The sequence below is a fragment of the Haplochromis burtoni genome, unplaced genomic scaffold, assembly GCF_018398535.1.
Source record: "Haplochromis burtoni strain Fernald_Lab_line unplaced genomic scaffold, NCSU_Asbu1 Contig_69, whole genome shotgun sequence".
Lineage (NCBI taxonomy): Eukaryota > Metazoa > Chordata > Actinopteri > Cichliformes > Cichlidae > Haplochromis > Haplochromis burtoni.
In genome coordinates this window covers 324,391-349,075 of record NW_024582430.1, presented here as the reverse complement: position 1 = coordinate 349,075, position 24,685 = coordinate 324,391, and the positions used below count along the sequence as shown (strand labels likewise).

The 24,685-nt window shown below is 48.4% G+C and overlaps 1 protein-coding gene across 1 annotated transcript in view; it reads left to right on the top strand.

Annotated features, from left to right (window-relative positions):
• znf536 (zinc finger protein 536) overlaps positions 1-24,685 on the top strand; it is a gene marked incomplete in the record, with an annotated part of 228,150 nt that overhangs the window by 35,854 nt on the left and 167,611 nt on the right. Inside the window, 1 exon segment of the mRNA XM_042221534.1 lies at positions 1,122-1,203.

The following is a 24,685-nucleotide window of genomic DNA, read 5'->3' as shown; positions in this document are numbered from 1 at the left end:
TGTGTGTGTGTGTGTGTGTGTGTGTGTGTGTGTGTGTGTGTGCACGTTTGAGGAGACAGAGGGAGAGATCTCAGGTTACGGCAGCATATGCTAAGCACTCGGAAAACATACACAATGCCTTTGGTGAACAAGGTAGTCGGTATGCCCCTGGGAGCCAATTTAGATTGTGACTTAAGGCAACGTCGTGGCTTTGTGTGTGTGTGTGTGTGTGTGTGTGTGTGAGAGAGATTTACTCTTGACGCTCCATTGAAACAGTAGTGGTGGGTAAATCTGGGTGGCCCTCCTGCAGACCCTCCACATCTGTGTCCCCCCCGCCCCCCCTGCAGGACTGAGCCGGCTCCTCTCTGCCTGGCTGCTCCTCCGCACTCACAGCACACTCAGCCAGACCTCGTTTTACCCAATCACAGCGTCCGCGGTAACCAAACCCACCGCGGCAGACGACGGTATTGATCTGAGCGTGAGTGGCAGGCGGGGTACGGCGCGCGGCGTGGAGCGTTTAGCGCCTAGATTGAGGGTAAATATACAAAAAAGGAGATCTCGCAGATTCCCGTCTAAGCAAACTTTGACAGATTTAAGCAAACGTTTGAAATGTCACAAAAAATGAAATGTAAATCAGGAGCAGTTTAGTCAGCTGCGTCGAAACGGATAAATTAACTTCTTCAACAAAGAGCAAAGCTCCGCCACTTTTTAGGCGTTCTTCCTCGATGTGAAGTCTGTGCAGAGGAAGCAAACGCTGGCAGAAGCTCCGATATCTGCCAGCCGGGCTGCTCTAACAGGAAGTGCCGGCCTTTCTTACTCCGTGCTCTCCGAGCGCTCGTGCAACGCGTCGAGGAGCGGCGTGGGGCTTTTGCACTCCCCTCATCAGCCGTCACTGCAGAAAACATCATCATCAGAAGAAGAAATGAAAAAAGTCCGACACTGATGTGCACAAGCAATTACAGTTCATATATTTGTTAGATTATTCGTGTAAACGACATCACGTCTGCACAGGAAGTGCTGGGGAAAATAAAGCCGTGTGTCGGGGGGGGGGGGTCTTTGTCTGCTGTCGCCACCGTTACAAACTTGTCAAGCTTCAAATGTGTGTGACTGTGAATTTCCTGGTGTGTGTGCTTTGTTTACAGGCTCTTGTCGTCCCACCTTCTGTGAAGCTGTCGGCGCTCTTCCTGACACCCGGCGCTCGCTGGAGAGGCGGCAGTCACGCAGGTACGATCGCACCGATTGATCGCGGGAGAAAGGGGAGGATATTAAAGGTGTCTGTCACATTTGTGCGCTCTCCTACTTTGCTTTCTTTCCCAAAAGTCCACAAAGTCGTGCCGTACTTTCTCTGAGTTGGCCTGTCGCAGTGTCTGCCGGCGGCTCAACGGCGTGCTCGTTGGACTCCACGCTTCCACTGCCAGCGTGCACGCACGTACTCACGGCAGCTGAAGATGTGGTCAAAGCGGCCGTGTTTGGGCGTGTTTTCGTGCATCCGCGGCGTGAGTTTGAAGGCACATATGCCGGGATGCATGGCGGCAGAGCCGGCAGCAGGATGCGTCGGGGGCGTGTTTCTGCTGCGCGTGTGACTCCGAGTCTGTTAAATCTGCTCTTTGCATCTGTCTGCTATTAAACTGAATCTGGCTCCGTTTAACGTCTTCTCCTCATCACGCGCAGAGAAAAATAAAAAATCAACCTGTAGCTGCAACATAAATACGAGCAGCGAAGATATGAAATATTGATTCAATTATCAGAAACACTCAGACGGCCTGTTTACTTTTTCCTTGGACTGAATTCTGAGCGTCCAGATGTGGAGCCGCTGATGTGAGGCTTCCTGGAAATTTCAGGACGTTTTCGGCTGGCGGGCGCGCTGCGGTCAGACTTTGCCGCTGGTCGTTACTGTGGTAACAGAGGAGATGGAGACAGGGTTGAGAGAAAGCTTATTTGAACCCAAACCTGGGTCTCTTTTTAAATCTGAGCCGTCTGGTTGCACGAATGTAACGTAAAGTGTGACTGAACGATGGAAACGCCCCGACACCTCTGCATCATCCGCCAGTTTTTATATGGTCACTTTTCTTAACTATGTGAATGAGGGAGCGTTTCTGAATGTCCACACATGTATGTGTGTGCATGCACGCCTGCCCTGCACGTCATATCGCTTCATCCGTTAAACAGGAGGGTTCTTCTTCTGTCTGCTCCTTTTCCTGCATGATTTGAGCGACGTACAGATGATTCACTTACTGAGGATGTCCATAAATGTCAGCTGTACGTTATTCTTTTAAATGTTGATTTCACACGGAGGCCGGAGCGGTGACACTGTGCTAAAGAAGTTTAACTGCACATGTAAACCGTGAGCTACGTGAAGAAAAAGAAACACAATTTCACTTTTAAAAGGGAAAGTTTGTGTTAATGAAGAGTGTCTTTTTTTAAACTTACTGAAAAAAACATTCATGTCTGTGAGTTTAGTTTTATTCATTTAGCGCAGTCAAGGCTCTTTGTACTGTAAGACCTACAGTAATACAGGCAGGCTCATTTTACAGGTTTAACTACATATTACAGAAATGCTGCTTTAATGAATAAAAGAAATAAATTACAGAAAGCTTTCTTTCCTGTGCCCGCCTTTACATTTTCCATAGCTGTCCAGTGGGCCGGATTGGCCTCTTTCCTGGGCCGATTCTGGCCCCTGGGCCTTGCGTTTGACACCCCATCTCTATAAGAAGAACTTGGTGACAGTGGGAAGGAAAAACTCCCTTTTAACAGGAAGAAACCTTCAGCAGAACCAGGCTCAGGGAGGGGCGGGGCCATCCAAAACACACCAGTCTTTTCAGCACATATTCACACACACACACACACACACACACACACACACACACACACACACACCACACAACTCGCACACACACCACTCGAACACCACACACAACTCACCAATCACACACCACACACAACCCACACTCGACACGACCACCACCACCAACAGACACACCAGAGGCACACACACACAGCACACACTCGCCACACATGCACACACACACACGCGCACACACACACACGCACACACACACACACACTCGCGCACACACACACACACTCGCACACACACACACACACACACCACACACCACTCGCGCGCACACACGCACACACACACACACACACACAGACACACACACACACACACACACACACACACAAACACACACACACACTCACAGCACACACACACACACACGCACACACACACACAGACACACAACACAACACACACTACACAGACACACACTCCCACAGTCATACACACACGCAGACACACAATGACACACACACACAACACACACACAACACACACCACACACATCCACACACCATCACACACCTCCACATCAACACACCACCACACACACACACACACACACACACACACACACACACACACACACTCGGCCTGTCACAGAGCCACACCGCTGTCATTTCCTCTCTGTGCAGCTCAAGGAGACAATTAGCAAACAGAGGTGACACGGTAAACAGGTGCGAGCCATTATTCCTGGAGCTGGATGAGCGTGGCCACCCCATCCCTCACCGTGATGGGCTGTTACTGTGTGTGTGTGGGGGGGGGGGCATGCTTCATCCTACCCAGTTGTCTGTAATCAGCACGTCATCATCATCATCATCATTGCAGAAACGAGACTCTCTCTCTCCGAGGCTCACATTCATCTTTAAATCCATACCTGTCTGCCCGCCGTCCCTCCTCTTCCTCGCTCATAATTACTCCTCTCTCACGTCTCTGTGTTCTTTTCGTTTGTAAAAGTCCTTCGTCCTGGGAGAGAGGGGGCGTCCCGCGCAGCAGAGGGAGGGATGAGGGTCAGGACGGTTTGTAAAAAATTGATTGGTGGTAAAGTGCTAATCAATGAAAGCTGGAAGTTCATGTATCAGAGGAGCAGGTATGTACCGGAGCGTACATACTGCCGGTGGCGTGGCGCGCCGTGCTGTTTAGGAACACGTTTTTGATTAATCAAATATAGCACGCGGTGAGTCACGGCGTGTTGGCTCGTGTCATATCGGAGGTATGTGCCACAGATTTCCCTCATATTGGAAGCAGAGCTAACACATGCTACCCCTGACGTATTCTCACACCATTTCTCACACAAAGCTCGCACACACACGCACAGATGACTTATAGACGCACACACAGCAAAGCTGCTGCTCTAACACGCTCGCACACAGCAGCAGTCAGAGGTATTTTCACCCTCTGCTACGCTATACTGCCACTCCAGTTTAAAAAATGCATCACTTCCTGTTCTTTAGTAGACGTGAAACCATTTAAAGTTTAGATTCACAGGTTCGTGGTTCACCTGAGGCTCATTTTAAAGCACCGTGTTGTGCCTCCGTCCTCTTTGGCGTCTCTTTGTCAAACACTAAAGTGAGACGAGCACTAACCCGTCCTCCGCGTGATGGAGCAGAGAGGGCGGAGGGCGGAGACGGGTCAATTTAGCCACAGTTTCCTCTCCGGCGTTGTTGGGTTGAGATTGTCGCTGCTGTGCGGTTCTCTTCCCTGCTGGTATAAATAAGACATGATTGGCATCGCGGCAGAAAAACGCCGCTCGCTCTCTCACTGACAGCCTTCATTTGCTGGAGGAGTGGCAGACTTGGTGGGAGTTAATGATTATAATTATTTGGCTTTTTTTTACATTGTAGGATAATTATTTAAGAGGTTTGTGTAGTCATTGTTGTAATCAGTAAAGAGAGATTACAGAAAATCCACATGCCAACAGATGGCACTTGGCTGTTGTTGTTGCTGCGTATTAAAGCGAGTACGGCGGCGGCGGCGGCAGCCAGGCGACGGCGAGAGGACAATCAGAAAGAGGCCAAATTATTAAACAATTTGTGCTTCATCATAAATCCATTTATCGTATCGCTTCATCTCAGCAGCAGCAGCTACCGCTGGATGTACGCCGAGTCACAAACCAGCACGCCGCGGGGGGAGGGACTTAACCAAAAAATGACTTTATCAGAGAGGGAGGACCGAGCAGCTAATGTGGAGGAGAAAAAAGCTGAAAAACCACATGACCTCTGACATCAAAGCTCTGAGCAGCCAATCAAGAATCAGCTCACTCACTGAAAAAACAGCTGGAATCAGGACGTTTACGTTTAATCTGCGAAAAACAAGATTTTTATGTTAGCTCGGCGTGAACAACGATCCCATCATGGAAACGGCTCCGACTCACACTTCCTGTCATTCAGCGTTTACACCGGCCTTCAAATTAAAACGTTTGAGTCGCCTGAAGAGTCAAAAATCATAAATGACAACAGAAAAAAGTTTACGTTACGTGCTGCAGAAACACACACACACACACACACACTCAGACTCACACACACTCACACACACACTCACACACACACACACACACACACACACACACACACACACACACACACACACTCACACTCACACACACACACACTCAACTCATCACACACACACACACACTCACACACACACACACACACACACTCACACTCACACACACTCACACACACACACTCACTCACTCACCACACACACACACACACACACACACACACACACACACACACACACACACACACACACACACACTACACACACACACATCACACACACACACACATCACACACACACTCACACACACACTCACACACACACACACTCACACACACACTCGTGCTGAAACTGTGGACTTTTCGACCCATTTCCACCTTTGACCTTTGCTTTCAGTTCCTGCTACAGCCGCTGGCGGTGGCTCGACTGAAACTCGAGGAACGTCTCCCACCGTCCTTTTCGATATTTGTGTATGTGAGGCGAGCGAGGTGAGGCGCTGTCCGGGCTCGGCGAGCAGCACTGCGCCGCTGCTGCCCTACATTCCTCACTAATTGTATAATTGGAGACACACACACACACACACACACACACACACACACACACACACACACACACACACACACACACACACACACACATGCCCTTCAAAGCAAATCACAAAAGAGCATTTTGGGAATAATAATAATTTTAAAAAGCGTCCATTATTAATCCCACACACCAACATCGCTGGCAGCAGCAGCTCCACTGGTTAGCACAGACCCCGCCCCCTCCGACAACACACGCGCACACACGCACACAGTACTGGAGATTTTCAGTTTTATTCAGATTGTATACATGCACAGATTTAAAAACCCTCAATTAAAATATTTTATTTCAAAGTTCGGTCAGAAAATATAAAAACCCCAAACATTAAATTTGTGCCGTCACCGATTTATGGAGGTCAAAGTCTGCCAACCACACAGGCGCAGTAAGTAAACAGGATTCCTTTAAATCCACCAAAAATAATATGAAAAATAAAAAGACGCAGTCATTTTATTTTTGTGGGACAAAAATAAAAAAGCAATAAATTATTTACCCCCCCTCCCCCATCATCATTTTCCTATTTGATTTTTCTTTATGCATTTGAGCTTCATTATGCAAATGCGGCCAGAATAACTCTGACTGACAGTTTTATATTATTATCAGCTAGATTAGCGAAGCGCCTCCGTTCTGATGAAGCCATTTCTGTGGCGAGCCCGCCGTCGATCAACCAATCGGTGAAAAGTCTGACCCTGCGACATGCTCCGAATGGCAGCAGAGGAGTGTGAGACACAGGAAAAGCAGAAAAATCATAAACACACAAGATAATTAAAGCCATGTTTTAAAAATGTTTATGCATTTTTCATCCCTTGGTTTATACCTGAATCACAGGACAGGGGTGCTTTTAATTTGAAAATCTCTTTCTCCATTTTGGCCTTTTGAATCCAGAGGTCCGCCTTAAGAATCAGTGATCGGAGGCCGTGTTTCACTGTTACTGCCACATCCTCACAGATAGGTTTACGGTGGTTGCCACGCAGGCGCTCATTTCCAGTGTTACTGAGGGACGGCGGCGGCAGGGAGGGGGGTAAAGATGATTTCTGAGGTCGTCTGCGGCGTCTAACCGAATTGTGGGCTGCTGTTAAAATGGAGCCGTTAATTAATACTATTGATCAGCAAAAAAATAAAGGCGAGTGCGATTTGCATACGGGCCGGATGATCAATGCATTAACCGATTTTTTTTCCTCTCTCCTCTGAAATCTGATTTCCCGAGTTTTCAAAGTGAGACAGAGGGAGTTCAGACTAATGTGGATCGATTGTTCCTCTCTCAGACAGGAATACAAAGCATTTTATTAGCCAGTGAAGGGGGAAACATACCGGGACACAAGACGTGAGGCTGATTTCTGTCTCACCTCGACAGGAAGACACCTCCCGCTTCTACTTTTTTCTTCACACTTGCAAAGCGTGTGAACACGAGGAGGCGACGCCTCCCAAAATATGTTTTCTAAAAGCAACGACGTGAAGATAAAATAGTAATAATACAAAACATGGATGACAATAACAGGGGGCATGAAAACAACGCAGAGAAAACGCAGCAGAGAGAGGTGTTAAAAAAGCAATATGTTGTTTTTGCCTCCTTCCTCTCTCGCTCTGGCAGCAGCAGCTTATTATAGCGTATTGATTTATAAAGCTTTAAATGTGATCCTGCATGTCCAAGTCAAGGGCAGGGAGTGAAAGAGAGAGCGAGAGAAAAGGAGGAAGGAGAGAGACGCCTGGAGACGCATAGAGACGGAAAGAGTGTCCACGGCGTGGGGAAGTGGCGGCGAGGCTTTTTCGGAGGCGCACTACAACACAAAAGGGTAATTGTTTTAGCCCAGATGTTGCTTTCGCACAACAAGCAGGATACAATGTTCCTACTGAGCTGATGAGCCCAATCAGTGAAATGATTAAAAATTGATTTTGTCCCTGTAATTACAGTATGTAAACTACTTAGCCGGGATTGCAAAGGAAGTGATTTTCTAATTACGTATATACTCTGGTGTCTAATGATTGGTTTTTTGAAGTAATGAAGAGAGGGTCCTAACGACTCCACTGTGTTCTGTTGTTGAAGGGAGAAGGCAGGAGGAACCGTGTGTGTGTCGGGGAGGAGGGGGGGCTGATGACAGAGCATCGTTAGGGCAAAGACAGCAGGCTCGGATACAAAAGGGGGGATGAAAATTGAATTTTTGCCAGCCAGCGCTCGCACGATAACACGGGGGCCCTGTGTTCGCTCGCTTCGGATCCGGGAGCTAAATGGAGGCTGCGACTTCTTGTGGGGTTCGCCAGGCCCTGACCGGCCCGCAATCTGGAGCCTGCAATTAAAACCTCACGGGGGTTAAGGATTGAGGACATTGGGTGAGCGCGGGAGAATTAACGGATGAGCCACAGAGAGAAAAGCAGAATGCCCAGCGCTCGGCCGTTTGCGTGCAGACGGGGAACTTTCAGGAGAACCGAGCAGTTCGGGCTGAAAAAGCTACAACAGCAGTCACCTTAAGGTGCTTTAAACTGCGACCCTGCAGTCAGGCGACCCCCTATCAGCACACTGTTGGAAGTGGGAAGCAAAAACTCCCTTTTGACAGGAAGAAACCTTGGGCAGGACAAAGCTGTGGGAGAGAGCCAGGTGATGATACGTGCAGCTTGGTTTAGCGCCGTCTCTGCTCTGTTGTTGATTCTGGAAACATCTGCTGAGACCTGAATGACACAAATGAGTAAAAATGTTGTTTATGTAAAATGTAGCAGTCAAAAACACACATCGCTGTTAGCCTGTTGCCCTCAGTGCCTGATGTCACAGAGAGGTTTCACTGATGAAAACCTTTTCGCACATACAGATGTGACTTGGCTTGACTCATAATGGGACTTTTAAAAATCCCATCATTATTATTTTTACTGTGTGAAACCCCCTTGCTCTTATTTTGAAAGTCAGGTTGTGACTGTGGCGGTCCTCAGCATCATTCAGCTGCCTCTTCAGAGAGGCCCTCATCTGGTGCTTCAACCGTCCTGCTCGGGTCTGGAGATGCTCTGTGAGCGGTGGGGGTCCCTCTTAGCCCTGGGCAGAAGCAGAACAACGTGGAGGAGAGACTCACCTGAGAGGCAGCTGCACCTGTGGCTCATTAAACTGCCAGAGACGATGAAGACAGCGAGTGTTTTGCAGAAAAGCACCAGCCAAAGGGTCGAGCGTCACTCTGCTGGCATTCAAGGTCCTGCAGACCATATTAGCCTCGTCTGCTCGTTATCACTTCCACGAGTGTCTTTGATTATGAGGGTTCCAGGAAACGCCTCTCAGTGTTAGGAAGGTTAAGTTGGCGTTAACGGCCACTGGCTTTAGATTGAAGCAGGAAGAGGAAGGACTGGAAGACTCGACTCAGCCTTCTGTAGGAGACGGCTCAACGAGGCCTCAGAGATGCAACCTTTGACTCAGGTCGTAAATTAGAATCCAACATGGAGTCTGGTAAGCGGCGGCGCTGTGGCAAGGCGCAGAGAGGGTCGCAACGTCGCTCTATCAGACGGAGACAATAGAGATAAAGTTCGAGGGTCGCAGAAGGAGCACATAAATCACAGCACGCAGAACGAGTCTCCGCCTCCACCGCCGCTCTGCACACTTTCGCTGCACTTAAGACATCCAACAGAAGTCAACATGCTTCCTCTGGCTTACCCTCTGTTCAGTATTGAATATTTAATTATGACTTTATTCATTAATAGTTTGAAAATAATAATGTTCCTGGAGGAATGAAAGGACGTGAGTTAGGCCTGCTCTTATTGGGAGGGAAAGATCTGTGGTTTTGAGTTCCTCGGGAACATTAATAAGTGACAGAAAGCTCGATTAAGAAAGCCGGGATGCGACTAGAAAGAAAAACGACAAAGCTTTGAAACGCTGCCAGAATCACCAACTGCACTCCTCTGACACAGCTGATTGTAAGAGGAGCCGATAGCATAGCTGGCTTAGGCCTTTAATAATTCATTTAGTTAGGCTATGATCTATCATTTTGTACCTTTTGACATGCGATATTGAAATTTAATATTGCATCAATACAAATGATGTATTGCCAGTCGTCGGGAGAAAGGATGTGGATTGCAAAAGGATCTCTGCAAATGTCTTTTCTGCCTCTCTTTCTCTCTTCCCATTCCAAAGCTTCATTGTACTCGAGTAGAAAGGCATAAGAGAAACATCTGTCTTTGCCCCCCCCCCCCAACTCTCCACTTTGATATGTGTGTTTAAAAAAATGACAAGTGAAAACGCTCAGGGAGAAAGTCTCCAGCTCGAGTCTGAGCGGCTCAGAGGAGACGGGTGGGGGTGGAAGCGAGGAGCAGAGGGAACATGACAGCGGCGGCTCAGGGAAACGTCGCGTGCTGTCGAGATCTCTGACACTGCTCTTTGGAGCAGCGAAATCCCGCGGGCGGCGATACTCGGGAAACAAAACGAGAGAGAGGCCTGTGCGTGGCACCTGTCCGTCCTGCGAGGTCGTTACAGACGATTACTCCACACCTGCCCTGAACGCTGCCATCGCACGTATACCCGCTGGTAAAGTGGCGCTGCTCCTCACTTCCTGTCGTAGTTCTCCTCTTCCTGTCAAACACAGCCAGAGTTTCTAATATTCAGCTCAGTGTGCGGTAATCTTTGCAAGCCCGACACTCAGCTGGATCTTCATGATGTCGCAGAGAGGGGCTACAAGCCCCACCCACCTGCAGTGAGTGGGAGGAGCTTTTTTCAGAGAAAGGAGGGGCTGACCCAGGATCAGAAAAAGAAGCCTCATTCTGAACTGTGAATCATGCAAAGCTGCTCTGGAACAGTAATGAATAGAGACCGTTAGCCTGGATGAGTACCTGTCAGTCAGTCTGGGGCGGTCGCGTGTCTAAGGTGAGCTGGCAGCTGATAGGAGGAATAAATTAAAATGCATCCTTGCTATAAACACAAACCAGAGACGATCTTTTCACTTGTTATTTTCACTTGTCCGAAAATGATTGACGATACTAAATCAGTGAAATAGATGAAAGGTGGAGGCTGAAGGAAGCTTCAGCTCCCAAACCTCCAGAACCCGAGCAGAAGAAACGCACACGGCTCACGCGACCTGTCGAGGGTCAGGGTGAGTTCAGTTTGTGCCGCACATTAACCAGACACGTGTTTGTGATTCAGGTTTTTCACATAAGTCATGTTTTTGAGCTCTTGTTTGTTGCCGTTGGACGCATTTAGGCATAAATGTAAATCGAGGCGTTCGTTGGGGGAGGGTGCACACGGACTCCTGCTCTGCTTCTCTGTGAGACGCAGACGCGCTCGGTGTGAACGGATCCTCGCACGGCTTCATCACCATCCTCTGACTACCCATGCCATCCTAGCTGTAATAAAATCCGGCGTCTGATCGGCCTGATGATTGCAGATGATGGTGTTGATGATGATGGTGATAGTGTGCGCTCATTACAGAGGTACACTGGTAACTTATTACAAACCAGGCTCAGACGCGGGTGTAAAACTCTACGTTTCCACAAACAGATCTAACACGTGACTCTTCGATGTCACACAAAGCTTTGTCTGAATCAGAGGCGCTGACCTGTGATTCCGTGTGTCACGCCGATGACTCCACGGTTCTGTGTCATTCACGCCGCATGTGTTTGCATTTGCATCTCAGCGTCAGTTAAACTGCAGCTGTTTCTCAAACACGCCATCACACGTCCAAGACATTTCATCAAAGCAAAAATGTGCTCCTCTGCGCCGTGCGCCGCTTGTGCACGTTGACCTTTAGCTGTGCCCTGACACCGCTCTGAACACGGAGGACGTCTGCCGCCCTCCCAGGTGTCTGAGCATGTAAACAGCGGGGTGGAAAGACCCGGTGAGAGAGAGAATGAGGTGCAGTTGGGAGGTGCACCGGGTCGTGGTGTGCCTCCCTGCTCTCAGCCTTATGTCAAGGCTTTATTATCTCACCTGCCAAGGTCCCGACCTGCTGCAGCCAGCATCTTCTCCTCTCACCTTCCACCAAATCATCATACAGCAGCCGGGCTGAGACACAGCTCAGTGCACGCTGCCCTCGTCATAAACACTTTCATGCACAGAAAATTCCACATATGAGAAGATGCTGCTTCGAAGGTAAAATGAAGCTGGTTTGAAGAAATCATCCACCGTGAGGCCGTGCGTAGATCCCTGACAAACTAAAAATGTACAGAAACACATTTGAGCCGTTTGTTATTTGTTACTATTTCCAAAATCTGCGAAATCTCTGGACTCTTACTTTGAAGTGTGTTTTTTTTTAAAACATGGAGGCAAAGGCTCACACGAGGTTTAGGACACGAAACGGAATTAATTTAAGAACAGCTGATATTACTTTTGTAAACTGACACTTATTTAAACTGATATAAATAAAATAATATTTACTAGTGATGCGTAATGTTATAATTTTACGTCACAGTGGAATAAAACTTTTTCTGTGTTTTATAAAAATGGATGATGACGATGATGACACGTATTAATTATTGATGTTTTTGCTGTTTTATCGCTGGTCACGCAGCCTGTTCTCAGGCAAATGTGAGGTCAGTCCTAGCAGCACTGCGCTGACTGGACGCCATGCTTGTTCACGCCACTACTACTGTCTACTGTGATGTCTGCACCGCAGACCCCGATTGGCTCGTGTCTTAGTGGTTCAGGTGTGCAGTGAGCTTTATGCACGTTAACTAGCTAACAAAGACTCGTTTGGATCAGTAAGGGTCATTTGTTTGTCTCCAGTTTCCCGTTAGTGACATCGTTGCAATCAGGATTAAATGTCTCCCCGTCCATAAAGGCGCCAGTCTCTCTGCAGGATGAGCGTCACATGACTGTGTATGATGTCATCGTGGAAGAAATCGTTGCTCCAAACGTCCCGTTTAATAGATGCCGATCCCGTCTGCTGGTCATCCCGAGGACCGGGCTGTCTTTTCTTAAAGTCTTTGTTCCCTTGCACACTCCTTCCTTTCCTTCCTTTCCTCCTCCTTCCTCAGGGGTGCGTTTGGCAGGTCGACACCTCAGCAGGTGGGGCGTTGTGGGCCAGGTGACCTTTGTCTGTCATTGTTTTGCTCCTCACACCTCACCCAGGGAGCAGGGAAGGAGCTTAGCGTATTCCACCTGCCACCGACTCCACCGTCGCCCTGCTCGATATCGGCGTTCGGCGGGTGAGCTCGACGTGCCAACGGAGAGCAGAGAAATTCTCAGACGAAGCCGACGGTCGGAGTGGCCTTCCCTTTGATCCCGCCCGGAAAACGAACCCCCACGCTAGATTCCAAATGCGAATTGCGTTCCTGCGCGTAGCATCGGGAGATAAATCAAACGCACCTTGAGTGAGTAAGGGGACGGAGATGAAATGAAATACCCAAACGCCGCCTCCACCGGGGCCTGATTGAGTTCAGGTGGCTGGGAAGTGTCTCACCCAGGGCTAGTTGTCAGTGAAGGATCTGCTGTCTTCTCGCGCGTTTGCGCTGCGGGCGAGCCGCGCCACGCCAGGCGGGCCGCTTTGACGGATCTTCGCGCGCCTCCCGTGTTGTGGGGGGACAGGCCGTTGACACACTTCATATTTCACAAAGCAAGGTCTGAGGAAGAAATGAAGATTGATGCGTGGCGACGCATCGCCTTTTCCTTCCATATATTATCATTTACACATACGTGACATCCCGAGCACGGCGGCTCGACTACATATACATGGCCGCGATCCAAGGCGCACGCGCTCACGTGGGAGGGGGCTTCCTCTGTTATTAGAGACATGTGATACAATTGCATTTGATCTCCAAATAAACAGGGAATCAGTCCATCTCGGTGAAGATGGCAGATGTGATGGATGAGCACATTAGCATTGAGGACAACATTAGATTTGCTCAAAATTATTGATCTTTTGTTTGTGAGCCAAGTCGGCGATAAATAACAGTGCATGGGAGATGTGACTCATTATCACGGTGCCAAAAGCCTGACAGACCTCTGTCAAAGCACTCTCTCCTTCCCCCCGCGCTCTTCCTCCTTCCTTCCTTCCTTTCATCTCCGTCACTATGAACCAATTTAATCTGTTTTTAATCCTTCGCTCTTTTCTGTCAGAGACGCCTTTAAACGCAGGGCCTCACTGTCACTATCTGATTCCCTTAAAATTTTAATCCCGCACTGATAACCCTGTATTATTACATGTTACACACACACAGGCAGGCAGGCAGCAGGACACTCACACACACAGATAAATATGTACACACACACACACACACACACCCTTTAGTGGCTCTCTTAGTGTTTTTATTCCTTTTTACCTTCTTAGTGAAGAAAAAATCCTTTTATCACACAATGGGTAATTTATATCCATTACCAGCGTTTTCAATCCTTTTCAGCACGGCTGTCACTGCCTTTGGCACACTCATGATTAATGTGATCTAATAATAGTCTGCCATTATATTTCCTTTAGTAAAACATGTACCAACATCCTATTCAGCTCCACGAAATTCATTGCCCCTTAAAATATTTTCCCCTTTTCGTTTAAAGACAAGATTGCTGCTTTTTTTATGCTCCTCGCCTTCCTGTGAGGAGGTGATTATTTGTTGGTGGTGGTGGGTGGGGTGGGGGGGTTTGTAGACACTTTTTAGAACGATGAGATTCATGATTCAGATACTTCAGGTGTTTGTGTGAAACAGTTGGTGTGGGCAGGACCCCCCCCCCCCCCAACACACACACCTGTAACCCGCTGGCCTCACCTCGTGGAGTTACGTTTGGGTTAGTCTTGTGTTTGTGTAGACACCACAAGCACGCCATTTCCCCCGATGTATCGACCATGTTTCTAATGTTTCTGATATTTCTCGTGTTTTTGATGTTCTTGATATTTGCAGTGTTTCAAATTTTTCTGATGTTTCTGGTGTTTCCAATGTTTCTGGTATTTCTGATGTTTCTGGTGTTTCCAATGTTTCTGGTATTTCTGATGTTTCTGGTATTTCTGATGTTTCTGGTGTTTCTGGTGTTTCTGGTGTTTCCGATGTTTCTGGTGTTTCCGATGTTTCTGGTGTTTCCAATGTTTCTGGTATTTCTGATGTTTCTGGTGTTTCTGTGTTTCTGGTGTTCTGTGTTTCGTGTTTCTGTTTTCTGATGTTTCTGGTGTTTCTGGTGTTTCCGATGTTTCTGGTGTTTCTGGTTTCGTTCGTGTTTCTGGTGTTTCGTATGTTTCTGGTGTTTCCGATGTTTCTGGTGTTTCTGGTGTTTCCGATGTTTCTGGTGTTTCCGATGTTTCTGGTGTTTCGATGTTTCTGGTGTTTCTGGTGTTTCCGATGTTTCTGGTGTTTCCGTGTGTTTCTGGTGTTTCGTGTTTCTGGTGTTTCCGATGTTTCTGGTGTTTCTGTCGATGTTTCTGGTGTTTCCGATGTTTCTGGTGTTTTCCGATGTTTCTGGTGTTTCCAGTTTCGATGTTTCTGGTGTTTCGATGTTTCTGGTGTTTTCTGGTGTTTCCGATGTTTCTGGTTTTCCTGGTGTTTCCGATGTTTCTGGTGTTTCTGGTGTTTCCGATGTTTCTGGTGTTTCTGGTGTTTCCGATGTTTCTGGTGTTTCCGATGTTTCGTGTTTCTGTGTTTCCGATGTTTCTGGTGTTTCCGATGTTTCTGGTGTTTCTGCGTGTTTCCGATGTTTCTGGTGTTTCCGATGTTTCTGATGTTTCTGGTGTTTCCGATGTTTCTGGTGTTTCCGATGTTTCTGGTGTTTCCGATGTTTCGTGTTTCTGGTGTTTCCGATGTTTCTGGTGTTTCCGATGTTTGTGTTTCTGGTGTTTCCGATGTTTCTGGTGTTTCCGTGTTTCCGATGTTTCTGGTGTTCCGATGTTTCTGGTGTTTCACGATGTTTCTGGTGTTTCCGATGTTTCTGGTTTCTGTGTTTCCAATGTTTCCGATGTTTCTGGTGTTTCGATGTTTCTGGTGTTTCCGATGTTTCTGGTGTTTCTGCGATGTGTTCTGGTTTGTTTCCGATGTTTCTGGTGTTTCATGTTGGTGTTTCCGATGTTTCTGGTGTTTCTGATGTTTCAATGTTTCTGGTGTTTCTGGTATTTCCGATGTTTCACGAGGCTGCTGCAGGTCTCTGTTTCTGCCTTTATAGAAATAAACATGTCATCGGTTGTTCTCGGTCTCGCCATTGGCTCTGCTCACGTGCAGCTCGCCTTTAGACTCTCTGTGAAACCTTCAACTTTCACTGCGGACAGTTTAACCCTCGTCCTCCATCTTCCTGTCCTAACCACAGTCAGCTGGCTGAGTGGCTTCCTCCCTCTGTTTTTATTTTTTAATCAGTATCAGAATCAACTTTGTTGACAAGTATGTGGACGCATACAAAGGACCTGCGCTCTGGTTATTTCTTTGCTCTGAGTGTAACAGAATAGATAACAGACAGCAGCATATTTATATTTATATGAGCAGTGGAGCAGAGTGTGAAGATGCTGGAATCTGGAATAAATAAGAGATAATAACTTTTCCTGTGTATACAGTATAGACGTGAGGACTTTATATAAAACTAATTTCTCTAGTTGTGTTTGTCTTTATCGATGGAGTAAGCAGAGCTGAATGCTTCCCTGTTTTTAGAGTAATTTTGAGGCGTGAATCAGGAAACCTGATTCTGTTTTCTTCTAACCTGAGTGAGGTCGCTGGATCGGTTTCCTCTGAAGAACTCGTGTGGTCAAGCTCATCTCCAGTGCTTTGCCTTGTTTCATGCATTGTGCTGAAAAAGAACCAGGGGTCATGTGAACGCATGAATCATTTGTGGGCTTTGATTTTTATATAGTTTAATATTAGATCCAAACACTCGACCGCAAACCAACTTGTCCTCCTCCTTTTGTTCTTCCTTTCTTTTTCTTTGGCGAGCAGGTAGTGATGGAGAGAAAGATGGCTCCCCTAGAAAGGATTAGGCGTGCGTGTGTGCGTGTGCGTGTGCGTGTGTGTGTGTGTGTGTGTGTGTGTGTGTGTGTGCGTGTGTGTGTGTGTTGCTGAGGTGGTCACAGCGTGGGCTTGTTCCCTCCAGCCGACAGCATGAGCAGTCCTGCCACTCATGGGGCACATTAGGATCTGGCACTGCAGCAGCTCACACACACACACACACACACACACACACACACACACACACACACACACACACACACACACACGTTCCTTGGCCCACTCTCAAAAGATCTAGCCCACATGGGTTCCATACCTATGTACAGACTGAAAGGGTCCAAAACGGTATCTGTGTCCAGGTGTGTGTGTGTGTGTGTGTGTGTGTGTGTGTGTGTGTGGTGTGTGTGTGTGTGTGTGTGCTAGAGAAGGGAAATGGGTGGGGGTGTGTGGAAGGCTGGTGCTCATGAATGTGTAGCTTCACTACACCTTTTGTGTATCTGTGTGTGTGTGTGTGTGTGTGTGTGTGTGTGTGTGTGTGTGTGTGTGTGTGTGGGTGGTGTGTGTGTGTGTGAGGGTGTGGGTGTGTGTGTGTGTGTGTGTGTATCCGTGGTGACAAGAACAATATTACATCCAAGTTTCATTTAGCGGGGATGGTGGTGGTGTGTGTGTGTGAGCGTTTGTTTGTGTGCATGTGTTGATCGGCTCTTGACCCCTGACCCCTACTGCTCCCCCCCCACACACACACACACACTTGCCCCTTCTTGTCTCCTGAAGCTCTGCGTCCTGATTCGCCCATTAAAGGTAACTTGTATTGAGCTGACCCCCCCCCCCCCGCCAGCTCCCTTCCCAGCAGAGAAAATCGAAGGTAACCCTCCTCTGAGGAGAAAACGGTGCACTTGGCTGTTTAACACATCGGCGTGGGGACGGCGAGGGCGTGTGTTTGGTGAGGCACTTACAAGTTTATCACCTGACCGCTGGCTGGGAGCACCCCCCTCATCCCCCTCGCCCCCCTATTTGCTCTTTTGTGATCTGTGTCTCTGCCCCCCCAGCCCCGTGTGAAATAGACATTTTGAAAGATATGAGTAAGTAAGCAAAGAGAAGGCGAGGAAGGCGGCGAATGCAGCAGAACGCAGTGAGGAGATAAACATAAACAGAGCACAGAGAAAGAAAGAAAGAAGGTTTCTCTCTGAGTCAGCGGCTTTTAGTAAAGTCTGATTAAACGAGGTAGGAAAGCGCTCGGGGTAGTAAATAACAGAGGTGTCAGAATGTTGCTTAATGACCTGGATATCTGCTGCATGAAATATGGATCTGCAGCTCTGTGCAGGAGCTGGTTGCTCCTTTAAAGCCTTAATGTGCAGGGCTTCGGTCTGAACCTGAGAGCGAGAAGCAGCTTTGCTTTACAGTATCAGTAACTTCATATCACCGGCATTATCTTTGCTCCCATGAAGAAACAACATTACAGCCAGTCTGAGTGAAGGAACCTGTTGGAATCAGCGTCTCCGTGCACTCTGTCAGCAGAGGGCCGAGACGCCGCCCGTCGGTCAGGATTGGCATTTTGAAGTTTGGCGTTTTCATTTTTAATTGGAGGTGATGTTGGAGTTACCATGTCTGGCCCCGCGTGATCTTACAGGGAAGCACATTTTGTCTGACGTCCCTCAGTGATGGTGGGCTTTATGATTTTATTTAAGATGACATGTGAACTGTTCTGAAACTGGGTTTAAAAGCCAAACATGAAACGTGTGTTTCATATGGGAGACGGACGGAGCTGAGGTTTCAGGCTGCTCATAGAGCTAACGACTGGCTGTGCGAGTGAGTGAGGCGCTCGCTGCCTGTGCAGCGTCTGTGCTAACGGTGGTCAAACCACCACTCGTACTGAAGTGTCCCAAATCATCCACCTCAGCGTCAGTCTCACTTTCTACTTTAACTAACAGCACTTTTTAAAAAAGAAACCAAAATTGACTTTAATTTAATTACATGCGAATTTCTGACATAAGCAAACTGTAAAAGTAAAATTTCCTCGATCGGGTTCTGCCGCCACATTTGGATTGTTCGGATAAATAAAGCTTGGGTTGGATGTGTTTCAGGCTGAAGGACGGAGAAAGTTATATTCTGACTGTCCGAGCAGTCAGTGACCGCACAGGTGTGAGGGCATCACCTCACCCCCCTCCTTTTTCCAGGGGCGTGGGGGGAACCCCTTTCTGGGGAGGGGATTCTGGAGGCGGACTCAGCACTTTTTCATCTCTCTCTCTGTCTCTCGCAGGGCTCCCTGATCAGCGGCAAGTAGAATTGGAGCTGAAGCCGGCTTACGGCGCTGAGCACACCGTCACCATCACGCTGTCTAAGAAAGCGCCCCCACCCACCTGCTGAGGTGACTGTCTGAGGTGACTCAGGGCTTTCAGGGGAGAGGAAGTGAGGCGGGGAAGGTGGAGGGAATAACTGTGAGTGGTTTGGGTATTTATAGGTCGCAGCAGTGTGGTGTGAATGAGTGAAGCTCAAGTGCAGGAGGAAGGAAGGAAGGAAGGAAGGAAGGAAGGAAGGAAGGAAGGAAGGAAGGAAGGAGAAGAGAAAAGATGGAGAGGAGGGGAAGTCTCTGCTGAGCCCATTATGATGTTGCGTGTATGGGGTGATGATGACGATGGTGTCGCTCGCTGAGCAGTTGGACATGCGAGAGACTGCATGAGCATATCGACAGATAATTCCTCTGTAATCCCGTTAGCGAGCCGGTGTCGTGGTCCTCCAAGTCCAAGCTGCTGCGTCGCACCTCTGCTATCTCAGCCGTCTCTGCCGGTGCGTGGCCGGCCTGCGTTACGTAACATCAATACGCCCGTGTGTGTGACCTGACATAAAGGTGAGGGGGCGGGTCAGGCCGGTCGGGCCGGCCCGACGCTCCGAGGATGCGAGGTTAGTTCACCTAGCAGATATTTGTTGTGCAGCTGCGGAAATGCCTTTGCCCCATATCGGGAACATCTAGCCGAGGTGTAGAGGAACATGTTGCGTTGGTGTGTTAACAGCAGGCCCGATACATGCAGATTTATTTCAGCTGGTATTAAAGTGGGGACAGGGGCTGGGGTGGGGGGCTGAACTCTCCTCACATCACCTCTCGTGCTCTCCTCTGCCAATTTTGGATGCCGACACTAAACGGATCTGCAATAATTCAGATGGGACTGGGAATATATAGATGTGTGTGTGTGTGTGTGCAGCAGTGTGCCGTTGTAAAGTCAGGAATTATGGCAAAAAACGTCTGAATAATTTAGTGCTCACATTAATTTTCTGATGCCATTCTTCAGACTCTGACTGCGTCACTCTAACAAATGCGTATGTCGGAAAGTTCAGGGGATTTTGGAGAGTGCCTGTGAACAGTGAGTGATGGCAACCAGCCGGCTCTCAGCTCCCTCTTGTCTACCAACAGCTCCGTGTGAGCCCTGCGCGCCATATTCTTTTCTCAGAACTAACACGGCGGTGAATCGAAACAAAAAGGCCACATATTTTATTTATGTGTCAGAAGTGTGGTGAAAGGAGGGCCGGGGAGGGAGCGGGGCGTATCGCTCTATCTGCCGGCCGATATCACTCCACGCGTGCGGATCAATTCTCTCAGACAGAGGGAGATGAGAAAGGAGGAGGGAGGGAAGTAAGGAAAGCTGGAATGGTGGTCGTATCGATCGGTCAAAGAAATACAGCGTTGTGTGATTTGCTTAAACGTCCCCATAAACCTGAGCTGTCAGAAGTGGGCAGGCAAACCTCGACTTTGGGCCACGCGGGCACACGGAGTGTGGCTTTTCTGCTTGGCTAACCTGTACACGGCCTCTTACATCCACTTCGTGTGGACACAGCAAAGTGTGACGTGCCTTCTCAAACATGTAGCTTGAAATGACCAAAATCTTCTCATCAAAGCACCTGCAGAGACCCGTCTCAGTGCAATGAGTCCACAGATCAGCTTCATGCGGAGCTTTGAGCGCCGTCTCAAACTCCAGAGCTGAAAGTGACAAATGCTGCAGTTCCTCTGACATCCAGCAGAGGCAGCAGTGAGTCGGTCCCCACAGGCTCCTTTCCAGCAGAAATAAACACGTTTACAGCCGGATACACAGCACGTCTACAGAGGAGGATGTTTCTGTCACTCAGCTGTTTAAACTGAGTTTACATGTTAGGGGCGTGGCCTCTTTGACTGACAGGTGCATGGTGGCACAGGTGGCTGTAGCTGCTAGCTGTCTGAGCTAACTGCAACGTGTTTGTGCTGTTGGAGCATTTTTAATGACAACATGTGACCAATAATATGGCTGCTGTGAGGTCACTGTACTAGCAGGCCGTCCAAGAAGGCGGAGCTCCAGTTTAGGTGAGTGAAATTCTAAGATTTTATTTCTAACACAGGTTCATTAGTGCTATTATAATTAGATTTAAGAGGCCTACCCAGCAGGGCTGATGTTCAAGTCACAGTTTAAGGCCAGAAACCAAAGAACACTCTCAGCATTTAAGCTCGTCTGTGGCAGACTTTGGACCAGTCTAACCCCAAATCTGTACCAGCACATCTAGACCTTAATCCCTGCAAACACGGCCATGCAGCTGCGCAGGCTCGCCACTCCGTCAGCAGCTACAGCAACCCTAAGCTAAAACTTCAGCAAGATGTTTATCAGGTTGAGATGAACTTGTTTTATCTCAGAAATACTTTGTGCCAGAGATGTGATAGTGAGTCCAGAACGGTCCCACTGGGGTGCAGAGACGGGCTCTGTTCCTGTCAGCGAATGCGTACCTGGCACAAGGACAAGAGTGGACGGGGGAATGAAATTAAAGAGCAGTTAAAGAAAACTGGAGAAAAGAGCAGAGAGTGTGCACGGGGCCATAAAGGGGATAGTTTAACCATTGATCGAGAGCAGCGGTGGAAATGGCAGCTGTAAATCAATTTTATCTTGGAGCAGCTAAAGAGTGTTTTCTAATGAGGTTAATGCCACGTAATGGCTAAATTCCTCTGCTTAAAAGATGCCCTCAAGGTGGTGGCGAGAGATAGATGTCGCCACAGAAAGCTTAACACCTCGCATTCAGCGCAGAGCCGAGGGACGCCGTTTCTTTCAGGGAGTTTCTCTCTTAAATCATTTTATTTGTCGGAGGGTTTCAGCAGCTCTTTACATCATCCGGGACACCTTCCTCTGGGCGGCTTGTTTTATCAGCACACAGAGACGACCACGGACTACGCCGGCCGCTCGCTAAATTATTCATCTGCCGTCCACTTCAGGTGTGATGAGTTCCTCTCCAACCGCAACTACAGCAACCAAAACAAACACGCAAAGCACTCAGAGATGGCCATCGGTCGGCTTAAACTCACGCCGTGTGTGCGTCCTCCTGTTGCTGTAGATGCAGAGGCCTGGCTGGGACCGGCCCGTCACTCTGAAGCTGCTTGGCTCCAACCTCAGCCAGGTTCGGGTTATTTAGGCTGACAAGTCACGGCGTTCTCGTTGACACAGATGTGTTTGATGGCAGCAGGCTAACCAATCTGCTGCCTAAGGTTATACATGAAGCAGTTTGATTGGATGCTCTTTGATGCTCCTCAGCCTGACCAGCAGCCCTTTATGGCTGACACCTTCCTGATGTGAACACACTGGTTAGCGACTGGTCTGCAGCCAGTACTGGACTTTACCTGAACTGGTTTCATGTATTTCTAACGTGGACCTTCAGGGAAACCGCGGCAGTCGAACGTTGTTCTTTGGTTTCAGCGCTGGCGTATCGGGTAAATAACGCCGCGTGGTAGCAGTGGCTCACAAAGTCTTGTCGCCATCATCTGATTTTCTGAGAAACCCCACACCACAGCTGAGGGCGCGGTACTACTTTGGACATTCAAAAAGCGATGAGGCTCACATACGCAGGTTAATTTTTCTCTGACGGTAATCACAGAGTGCACAACAGGAAAATAATACAAGCAAACACGTTTTCAGTCAGTACTTCTGTCTCCTCAGCCGGCGTAGGGCGAAGCACTTAGGGTGGAGCGATGAAATTCAACAACTGATACAACCTCAGCTGATATGCACAGGGATTCCCACAGCTTCCTGTATCTAGCCTAATCACAAGCTAGCTAGCTAGCATGTCAGCAGACGCAGACACGTTAAAATATTACATTACACAAATTACATTAGTTAGTAATGGAGGCGTGAGGAATCCTCTTTGTCTTCAGCGAGAGTGATCCAAGGAGTCTGTTAGCTGTAAACTAGACTCCTCCATAAGGTTGCTAATGGAAAACAGCTCCCAATCAGCAAGTGTTTTTTTGTGATTTGGACGCATTACGGGTGCATTGAACAATCGCATTATGGGAGCGGCTCGGAGGATTCAGGTGATGCCGAACAGGCTTCATGATTCCCCGTTATTAAGGAACCCATCACAGGCGTGCTCCATGTACTGCTGCAGCAGGATCTTAATTACATGTTATTAAAGCTCGAAGTCAAATCCAGCAGAGCACCTCCGCGCCGCCACGGCAGCTCTGACACTTTGGGCGTGGCTGGCGAAGGATGCTGTGAGTCCACCGTGGGAACCTTTATGGGTGGAAGTGACTCAGTTTGCAGAGAGACCAATCAGAGGCCGTTCTTTTTGAGAAAGCCGACGGGCTCTTATCGCTTTTTTATTCGTCACGAGGGACTCGTTCACGCCGAATGGTCTCAGCCACATTTGTCACGTGAGCCAATCAAAGGGCGTCCTCACAAATGGAGACTAGCGGGTCCTTCCTTAAAGATATCTGAAGCTGAAGGCCGATCACTCTGACTCCAAACTGGTCCAGTAAACACTATCCAGTCCAATCAAATCCAGTCCTGCGGGTTTGGGGGCGGGGCCTTTGCGGTTGTTCGAGTTTTTGTGGGTCTGCTGTGTGTAACAGCAGTTGGGTGGGTGCCAGGCCGCGCTGCATTGTAATGATCGATATGATTCACTTCCTCCATCGGTGACTGATTGGTTTATTATAGCACATGCGCTCATTCACCACTGAACTGTGTGTGTGTGTGCGTGTGCGTGTGCGTGTGCGTGTGTGCGTGCGTGTGCGTGTGTGTGTGCGTGTGTGTGTGTGTGTGTGATGAGCACATAAATCTGTTATCAGGCCAGATTTGAAAACGTGAATGCACAGGTGCTTTAAGGCGGTGCTCTGTGCAGCCATGGAAACATGAACATGTGTGTGTGTGTGAGAAAATTGAGTACGACCGGCGTGCGGCATGAAACTTAAGGAAAGTTCATCTCCACAGACCTCTAGCATTGATCACTGGGGCCCTAAAGCTATTATCATGATCTAATTAGGTTTAACATAAGTCTGTGTCACGGCCCGGTGCAAGGCTGCCTTGTCCCCAATTCCACACTTTCACAGCACCCCAATTTAAAAATAGCACACATGCACCACATGAATACTAAGACTTTGTTTCATTTACACTTTAATGTCAGACTGAGGTCTGAGCAAAGAGGAATGATGTAATCCACGAGGCGCGGAGCGAGCGGGGGGGCGGTAACCTCCCAGGTTTCCCCTGTCGGTGCTCTGATGATCCATCAAAGGGAGAAAACACAGACTGCGTTTTGAAATGTTAATCTGCAATGATGTTGTGTTCATCGCCATACTGTGGGCGTCGCTTTAAAGAAATGGGTTAATATTCATCTCTGAATTTCTTTCTTAAATGATTTATAAAAAATGCAAATCTGGGACAATGCGACGAGCGCTCAGGTGGGAACGCCCCGCGAGCTTGTTTTGCACTGATATTGTCTTTGATTGGTTGTTGAGGCTTATTGTGACTGCACAGGGTCAGGGTCAGGTCCGGGTAGGGCGCTACCTTTAAATGAACGCTCTTACAGGCGAAAGGTGTCGGCATGACCACGAGCGGGTCATCAGCGACCGGGTTTAATCAGGCAGAGTGTGTCTGCGCTGGCGTGAGTCAGAGATGATCTGAATACGAGCAGGAGGGGAAGCCGCTGACCTAATAACGCGACCTTTAAGGTGTGCCCATAAATAGAGCTGTCAA